The 10169-nt window shown below is 36.4% G+C and overlaps 1 non-coding gene across 1 annotated transcript; it reads right to left on the bottom strand.

Moving 5' to 3' along the window:
* Nucleotides 1-6798, bottom strand: LOC104215823 (uncharacterized). The gene is made up of 2 exons (XR_011406881.1): nucleotides 6588-6798; nucleotides 1-497 (listed from the first exon to the last, which is right to left on the bottom strand). It is a non-coding gene; the product is annotated as an uncharacterized protein (transcript).
* Between the last annotated feature and the right edge of the window lie 3371 nt (nucleotides 6799-10169).

Here is a 10169-nt window from a genome sequence, read left to right as displayed (position 1 = left end):
GAATATCAACAGATGATTTATATAAAAAATTCTTCATAGTGTGGCATTTGCTGCAACACCAATTACACCCAAACTAGATTCAAAGTACTGAGTTAAAAATTCTACCTGATTTAACACTAAAAACAAGCATATTGTCTCTGCGCCTACATATTGCTCTTTCCAATACTGGACTAGCGCTCCAATGCAACCTCATCAAAGTTCCAGTCTCTCACTATATCCCTCCTCACGGCACGGCTCCTAACGAGTCGTGGGGGACCTGTCATGCCATTACTCTGATCAGTTGGCTGAGGGGTTACTTTAGATGTTGTGATGCCACCGTTTGCATTGGGGTGGCTAAGCGTTATCTTCTTGATCAAGCAATTGGCAATCGCCGAACATCTCCCATCGTTGTCGGAACTTGAAACAGAGTAACTTCTGAAGGAATGTGATGGGCTTTCAACACTATGGCATACCAAACATGCCAGACTCATATTTCACTTGGTGCACAATCTCTTTTGCTGCGCAATGCATTCAAAGAAAATAAGGTTCTATTAGATGCCACTGCAAAGGAACCTATTGAAAGTGATTATGTGATAATGTGCTCGGGATGCAAATAATCGAAATGGAAGTTTAGAAACCTTATATCAATTTATGTGCATGTCATGATTGCCAGTAGAGATCCCAAAAGTTTTGGTGACATGCAACAATTTCAACCTTTGCAAATGCAACACACCAAGTTCACATTTTCATCAATTATAGATTATGACAGCCATCCTACGCCAAAAACAAAGAAAAAATACATATTTGGCTTCCCCACACATGCAGGCTCACAAAATATAAACATACTGAGAAAATTCATGAAAGAAAGTGTTCTCTTCTAATAAGAATCCACTAGTACGATATTTTTACAATACCAAATTGACTTGACAAATCATATACGGTCCAGATCTCATACAGAAAACTGGAGAAATAAAACTAGACATAGGACTGTAGAGTAGTGTAAAAATTGTTGTGCATTCATGGCTGTAATATGCAATTAGATGCTGCTGGGTTATTTATGTTCCCATAGAGTTTAAAATTAACTGCTCAATCTTTTGGCCAGTAGACCACTACCCTTGTAAAGTTGTGAATGACCTTAATTTTTTTTACTTAGAGAACTCTGTCGGAAATTCCAGCTCCCAAGCACTAGGGCAATAGTAAGAAGGTCAAATAATGCTCAATGATCACACACAGCATTTTCAAAGGTTGGGAAAGAGACTAAAACTAGAGTGATTGCTCCAGAACTGCACAACAAGGGACTACTGGGACTCCTAGGGGTCTGTGGTTTGAGGGATAAGGAATATTAATCTCGGTATTAAATTATGTATTATTATACAGCGCTTGCTTTCCGATATAAAAAGGTGTATTGCTAGTATAATCTCCAACGACTAACGCAATGTTTGCTTTCTGGTTATGCAGAGATTAATACAACAAAACCAAATGTTGTATTGCTAATATCAGTATAACTTACACGAGACTATGTATTACTGTATACGGAGTATAATATGAAATAAGAATGTGTATTAGCAATACATGGATAAGTAAAAACAAAAGTGCCCTTAAAGTTGGCTATCCCTTCAATATTATTCATGTAAAATTATTCACCATATAGCAATCCACATATTATTATTAATCACATAAGAATTGTTACATTATTATTCACCACATAAGAACTTTTACACTATAAACTAGACTATGAATTAAATGACCCTTAGGGTTCACAGAATTATTTTTCCTGTGAATGTTCTGAATATAGATTCGAGTAAACTTCTAATTAAACTATACAAAAAGAACTTTCTCCATTAACCTGTTGGCAAATGTAGGTCATGCTCCTACATTGTAGGATGACAGGTGACAACAACCAGGCGCTTCTCCAATGCCATAAATTCTAAGTCGTGGGATCATAACTTATCAGATGAGCTGAAGGTGAGAGTTGATCTAAGTTGAATGCACCTAGAAACCTTTTAAGCCAAAGCCAAGATCTACAGTGAAGAAAAATCCTGCGCCCAGGGAGGCTAAAGTGGGAACTAAGAAAGGGAGAAACATGTTATATTACTGCTAAATTAAGATCTTTGGCAAGCTCTTTTTAGCAAGATTATTGGTTTCCAATAATATTTCTTGATCACCTATTCTTGCTCAAATAGGGCCCTCAGTTTCTCGCCAGCACCTCAAAGATGCATTTAGTTGTTTTACATGAGATTAAAGGTAGTTTCATTTAGTACCTAAAGGAAGGTCTGGAAATCAATACAAAATCCATTAACAGATTTAACGGTAAAATAAAATCTCTGTCTGTATTGCAAAAAGCCTGAAGATAAGAGGAGAAGACCAAAATTTGCAACTTCCTTTCATTTCTTTTGAAACATCCTTTGAAGCCAATCCATTCCCAACAGGCGCCGACCCACCCACAACCTGCAAAAAACTAAATCCGGAACAACCTACAAAAAACTACACCCATTCCTTCTTCCTTTGTCCACCTTTACTAGGTTCACACTTATCACTTATGTACCTTCTCCAGCAGCAAACCTCACTACAGTTTACTCCGTACTTCTTAATTTTTTTTTGATAGGTCCGTACTTCTTAATTTATATCAAGCTGATTTTAAATATTTCACATATATCAAACTTAACTTGTTGTAACTATTGTACTTCAAAGTTTCTCTTGTAACTAAGATATCAAAAACCTTTTTGTATTAGAAACAAACACATACATGAAACAAGAATGGGAGTCATAGTTACCCAATGAGCCATCAGTTCTTTTTCATAATTTCAGCAACTTTCTCAATGTCTTTGAGACAAAAATTAGAAAAGACAACACCAGTGATGAGATTAAGGAAATATGTTCTATTTATTTGTTTTAAGTATTCTCAGAGATAATAAAAATTCATAGCAAACTGCCTCCCCTATTCCTTTCTACAGCTTCTTCTCACTAGGCAGTTGAATAAATGCATTAGGAAATATGAAAACAACATATAGCTATCTCTGTATCCACCTGAAGTAACCAAATTAAACTTCCTATTTTCTGAATCAGCCCATACAGATGTAAGAAGTTGCATTTACCCTAATTGTCCAGAAACAAATCAGATCTATAGAAACCTAGCCTCTTACTAACCTGAAATTAAGTCATAATATTTACCACTTAATGTCCTTTTTTCTTTCTATCATTCTTTAATAGGGTTCTTCAATGATTAGTTGCCAACTCCAAGGCCAACCAGTCATTTTACCAGCAATTTAGCTTGACCATCTTAATATAGAGCATGAAAACTTCTTTTGGACAAGTTTAAAGAATAATTGTATGCTTCAATCAAGAACTGAACCCAGGTGAATGAGCCTCAAGGCAGTGCTAAGGAGCTCCAGCTACCAGTGACCCCAGCTAATTTTCTAGAGCATGAAAACTTTCGTTTCCCACATCATATTGTATGTAACTAATATCTAGAGACAGCAAAATGTGACGCCAAATAATTTTTCTATTCCTTTTTCCTGATGAGGTGTCAAGCAAATAATTTGTAGTCATAAACCAAGCGATACCTATAATATGACACAGGCACACTCATTTTTTCGATAAAGAAACTGGAGTAGAAGGCCCACCAAATGCATCCTAATGGAAAACTATCAGAATCTCAAATGGGCTCTAGACACGTAACAGTGATACATTTTAAATTATACTTTCATATTACAAATTACTGTGTATTTCATAATTGTCTAAGTACAGCTTAGTCTCTATAAGCATATGAAAACATAGTCAAGCCAAATAATTGTAGTCGCTAAGTTAAGATATACCTATAATATGACACAGGCACACTCATACAACCATTGATAAATAAAACTGGAATAAGAGGCCCACTACTGCATCCTAACGAGGAAAAGGAATAAAACTATAAACGTGTCTGAGACGTTCTAGATGCGTAGCAGTGATACGTTTACAACATTAACCTTAATTTAAAATGATATTGTCATATAATGAACGACTTTGTGTATTTCAATATTGTACATGGAAAAGTGCAGTTTAGTATTATGGGTATATTTTTTGAGAATGGTAACAAATTATATAAATGATTAAAAATATTTACAGGAGATTGTGTAAGCCACAATCAGACCCCAAAAGATCTGCAACTGCCTTGCCTATTCTAATCGATTACATTTCTTCTAGCAAATCTAGTAAAGAATGTACATCCTCCCTATAGCTCTCTTTGCACCAAAAATGAAATAACAAAAAACAATTAAGCTTAGTATTATGGGTATATGAAAACATATTATTTCTTATTATTGCTTCATGCAATAGTCAAGTCATGTAACGTCTTCCAAATTAGGTATTTACGGTCAAAGATTATTTTACTCCTTTTCCTTACTAGAAAAAGGTGCTACAATCAGGGACAGCCAGGGCTATCAATAATAAGGGAACGTGAAAAGTTACATAAGGTGCCTTTCTATTCTTTAGATGAATAAGAATCTCAAAATATATCCTGCTTCAAAACTCACCAAAAGAGAAGCGTGAAATCAATAGATAACTCAAAAAGATGCTACCAACAATACAGAAAACCATCAAATACATATTGCTTCCTTCATAACCGTCAAACCTCTTCTTCTTGAACGATATATGTACTTACTTTGAAACGACAAAACAAAATGTTCTTGAGTCTATGATTTGATCACATTGTAAAAGCTTGACAAGTTCGCCCAACTCCTATTGGTAAAATTATGATATAATGCTAACTTTCTTGTTCAGCTTAACTGTTTCTAGTAACAGTGTCCAGGATCATCAAGATGAAGAATTGGCTTTGGATACTTGCAAAATCAATATACTAATCATTAGCCCTTTCAATATCGAATCCCAAGTTCCATTAAATGGTGACTGATTTCAATCTCCAACGAACTGAATACAACAAATGGCTTCATAAATATAATCCTTAGGGGTCGTTTGGTACATGGGATAAGAATAATAATCCCGGGTTAAGGTTTGGGATTGACTTTATCCCATGTTTGGTTTGGGGTATTAGCTAATCCCGGGATAACTTTTACACTAAAATGGAGGGATTAGTTATCCCATATAGAAGGTGGGATAATTAATCGCATGGGATATCCCACCTTTGTACCAAACGCCCCCTTAGTATTCTAATAAAAAAGGAAGAAGACTGAAAGCAAACAGACAAAGATGAAAAATGCAACTCAATCTAAATCAAACGAATATGGCCACTTGTGCATATAATTGTGTAATGTTAAGTGTAGAAAGTCATAATAGCATATTATCAGTAATAAAGAACCTAATCCTAGACCATTTACTATTGGAAACTTCTAGCTATATACTCCTTACTATCAATCAGCTGAGATCCCATTATAATTGAACTTGTCTTGTCAATAGTTTTGACTTGAACCACTCATCGGTCCTTTTATCGCTCTACTTATATGGTAAGACCCTCTAAAGTAGATTATCAATTCTTAGTCCACTCAATCTTGCAAACAGTAGGCTCTTAGATAAAGCAAAGAAAGACTCTCTACAGTGGCATCCAAATAATCCACCATATGCATACTATACATGACTAAGCACTCCATGGGACATGACATGCTGCATATTATTCTCCTTCGGTATCTGATTACAGCGTCCGGGTTACCAAATAAACTGAAGTTACTAGAAAAAAGGGATAAACCGAAAAGAGATATAATCCTGAATTTATTAACGCCCCTTCATTAAAAAATTGAAATAAATAAAACTTTGGCAGTTAAATCAACACCTGGTTGATGAAGGAAAAGTACAGACTTCACACTTCAGTAAAAAGCAATTCTCATCTCAATTACACTCTCATAAACCTCCTACAACATAGAAATCCTTTCCTGTTACAACGTACTGCATTTTCAAGTCATCACTCAACAATCCCATGTTCACACAAGGCAAAAGCAACTATGCCTAGAAATTAAGGCAAAGCTTCATCTGAATCAGAACAAAAGACTGCTAGAACGCAGCATAGATGTACTAACACCTCAGTGTACAATGACCACGGTGGTAGATAAAATCAAGATCCTAGTGCCACCCCACCCAGGAAACTCAAATTAAAACTGAAAAAAGAAAAAGTGAGCAACATCAGTTCTTTTTATGGCAAAACAAAATTCTCTAGGAACCACTATCTGAGAAACAGAGAACAACCACATTAAGTTGGATAACCGAGAAATCTCGGAGGGCTAGTGGCACCACAGTTCGACCCCTCCCCCCATCTACCCTTCTCCACTTAAATACCAGGGTTTTGCTGCCGAACCCGTGATATGGGAGCTCATTGAATACCTTATTATGAACTCAAGATTCACTTTGACCAAGAAAATAGGCATACAATACAGCATCAAATGTACCTCTACAATAAAGGGAATTTTGTCAGTGCAAATACACAATATCAAGAACACCAATGAACCCAAGAAACAAACACTAAGAGAAAATTTATAGCACAAATTGAACCCACAACAAAATTGACACAAAAAAATGACACCATAATTTCAGTTTGTATCACAAATAGTGCAGTAATAAAGAAGAAATAATTGAAGTGAAGGGAAAAACGAAAGGAAACTATTGAGATCTGAGAAACAAACCTTAGTATGTGTGTCGCAATGTGAAATAACGATTAGTGAGGAATGTAAGTGGGGGTATTATCTAATGGGCGGTTAAATCTTGTTGAGAGAGGGGATCTGTTTGTGTCGTTAAAGTCGGGAGAAGACTTCACTCTCTCTTGTAAATTCCTGAAATTAATGCTTTCGATTCATTCATACGGTACAGTACTCCCAGGAGTCTTAAGAGCATGTTTGGCGAAGCTGGGTGGTTAAAAGTATTTTTTTTTTCCTCAAAAAGGTTTTTTTTAAGCTATTTGGTCGAGACGGAGAAGTACTTTTCACCCGCGGTCGAAGTAGTTTTTCTGCTAAAAGCAAAAAATTCTAGCTTCTTTCAAGAAGCAAAAGCAGAAAATTAATTTATTCAAGACAAAACTATCCTCACCATAAATTTATATTTTCCAAATTATCCATGTTGATTTAAGCTTGTTCTTTTCATTTTTGTTTTTAGTTTTTATCATTCTTTTAAAATTAAAAAAAATCATATACATGAACCATTTCGTAACTTTTCAAAAAATTTATTGGCTTTTCTTGTTTTTAATTTTTTTTTCTTTGTATAATGTCTTGTAACTTTCCAAATTACTTCTTCTTTTTTCAGACTAAAGCAAATTATCCACATCGTTCTTTAAACTTTCAATTCTCTTCGTACAAATAGTTATTTATAATTTCTTTTGTTATAGGCTATTAATTTTCGAATCTTTAAAATAATTATCAAATCTAATTTGTGAAAATTATCTACAATAATAAATTTATAATTGCATCGCATAATCTATATATTATTAAAAGAAGAAGAAAAAGCCTCCACATTTAGCTAAGTGGCAGCCTCACAATAGACCACTTGGTAATTTAGGACAAAGTTAGTTAGGTTTTGTAACAATTAGTTTTTTTTTTAATTTAAATTTTTTTAAAAATAAATTATGCATTATGTGTTGTTAATAATTAGTTACTCTTTTTGAATTTGAATTTAAACATATTTAAATATTTTTATTATGAAAATAATATTTTTTTATAATATTTAAAATTATTTTATTTTACATTCAATGCCATCTTTCAAGTTTGAGACTCAGAATCATCTTGTTACAGCTACTATGGCTATACATAATTTCATCCGACGACATTCTTCTAGCGATAAGAAATTCAAATATTATGCTAATTGTAACGATCCGGCCGGTCATTTCGTGAATTATAGCCATGTTTCCCCCGCTTCTGCTTCCTTATGTGTTCCTCGGCTGTATTTTATTGTATCATGTTGGTTGGTTCGGGTCCAGAGTGGTTTCGCTGTGGAATGAGACACTTAGTCTCTTTTGAGAAGGCTTAAGTTGGAAAAGTTGACCGGATGTCGACTTATGAGTATATGAACTCGGATTTGAATTTTGATGGTTCCGTTAGCTCCGTTAGGTGTTTTTGGACTTAGGAGCGCGTTCGAAATGTGATTTGGATGTCTGTGGTAGAATTATGCATGAATTGGCGAAATTGAAAATTTGGCCTTTTTTTGTCGGCAGTGGAAATTTTGATATCTGGTTCGGAATGAAATTTCGGAAGTTGGAGTAGGTTCATGGTGTCATTTGTGACGTGTGTATGCAAAAAGTTTTAGGTCATTCGGGGGTGATTTAGTAGGTTTTGGGGTCGTTTGCGGAATTTGAAAATTTAGATGTTCTTAAGCTTGAATCCGAGGGTAATTTGGTGTTTTGATGTTGTTTTAAGCGATTCGAAGGTTCGACTAAGTTTGAATGATGTTATGGGATGTGTTGGCATGTTTGGTTGAGGTCTCGAGGGCCTCACGTGAGTTTCGGGTGGTTAACGGATCAATTCTTGGTTTTGGAAGTTGGTAGATTTTTTGGTATTTTTTGTTGTAGAGAATTCCTTCATCGTATTCGCGAGAGGGCTCTCGCGTTCGCGAAGGGATTTTGAGAGGGGCAGTTGAGTTGTTTTTCGTGTTCGCGAAGGTTTAGGATTTTAAGGCTACGCGTTCGCGACCTGAGCATCGTGTTCGCATAGAGTCAACGGTCATTAGAGCTTCAGGCAATTAAGCCTACGCGTACGCGAAAAATGTTCCGCGTTCGCGTAGGGTCAAGCTGGGTGGTCTTCGCGTTCGCGAGTGGGTCCTCGTGTTTGCGAAGGAGGAACTTTTGGTCTAAGGCAGTTTGTGCTTCGTGAACGCGAGGGCACTACCGCGTTCGCGAAGAGTAAAATTTGGGCCGCAGTGTTAAATATCAAAATCGAGGGTTTGAGCCCATTTTTCATATTTTGAGTTAGAGACCACAGAATTGGACGATTTTAAGGCAATTTCAGAGAGGTGATTGGGGTAAGTGTTCTTCACTTGATTTTGGTGAGATTCCATGATTGTATCTTAATTTTCATCATCTAAATTGGGAATTGGGGTGTAAAATTGGGGGGGGGGAATGGAAGAGAATTGGAGATATGATTTTGGGGATTTGAATGGTCATTTGATGAAGGATTTTGGTGAATTTGGTATAGGTAGACTCGTGAGTGGATGGGCTTTCTAGTTTTGTGATTTTTATCAGATTCCGAGACGTGGGTCCGGGGGCCGAGTTTGGGTGAATTTTGGGATTTTGGTCTAAATTGATAGTTTTTCGTATGGAATTGGTTCCTTGGCCTATATTGATTACATTGTATTGCTTTTGGTTAGATTCAAGACATTTGGGGGCTGATTCGAGAGGCAAGAGCGTCGCGAAGTAGGGATTTGACCGGTTTGAGGTAAGTAATGATTGTAAATCTAGTTCTAAGTGTATGAAACCTCGGATTGCACATCGTTTTACTGCTTTGAGGTGATGCACATGCTAGGTGACGGGCGTGTGGGCATGCACCGTTAGAGATTGTGACTTGGTCCGTCTCGTAGTAACTATTAAGTTGCGTATTTGACTGAAACTATAGGATACTTATGTGATTTAGAAAGAATTTCTATAAATTGGGTTGAATGTCATATTTGGGCCATGTGCCAGAGCTGTTTGGACCCTTAGAGGCCTTTTCTTATTATCCTCTCACTGTTTTGATTTAAGATCTATACTCAGTCATGTTGTGTTTACTGACTCCGTCTTTATTACCCCATTTTGATGCATAAAAATGTTATTTTGGGCTGAGCACCCTTTTTTTACTGATAGCCCGAGTGGCTTGAGAGGTTTGTGACTGAGTGAGGCCGAGAGCCTTTTTTTATTGTGAGGATATTATGGGATCGGGTTGTACGCCGCAGCATGTTGTTACTGATTCATGATTATGAGAGGCCAAAGGCCTGATTGATTTATGCCACAAGGTGGCTTGATATAGCGCTTCAGCTGTAGGAGCCCCTCCGGAGTCTGCACACCCCCAGTGAGTGCGGGTACCCTGAGTGAGTGATATGGGATATGTCCGAGGGGCTATTTACGAGTGACTGTGAGATTTATCTGAGGGGCTGATTCTGAGTGATGTTATGCCCGAGGGGTTGTTGATGATTTATGTTGCCCGAGAGACTGTATATGAGTGATTTTTGCCCGAGGGGCTATTTATAATTTTCATCACTTTTACTCTCTTTGCATTGAGCCTCTCTTGAAACTGTTGAAAAATCTCTTT

This window comes from Nicotiana sylvestris, chromosome 4 (assembly GCF_000393655.2).
Source record: "Nicotiana sylvestris chromosome 4, ASM39365v2, whole genome shotgun sequence".
Taxonomy (NCBI): Eukaryota; Viridiplantae; Streptophyta; class Magnoliopsida; order Solanales; family Solanaceae; genus Nicotiana; species Nicotiana sylvestris.
The sequence above is the reverse complement of the archived record's forward strand: the minus strand, read 5'-3'. Positions and strand labels throughout refer to the sequence as shown.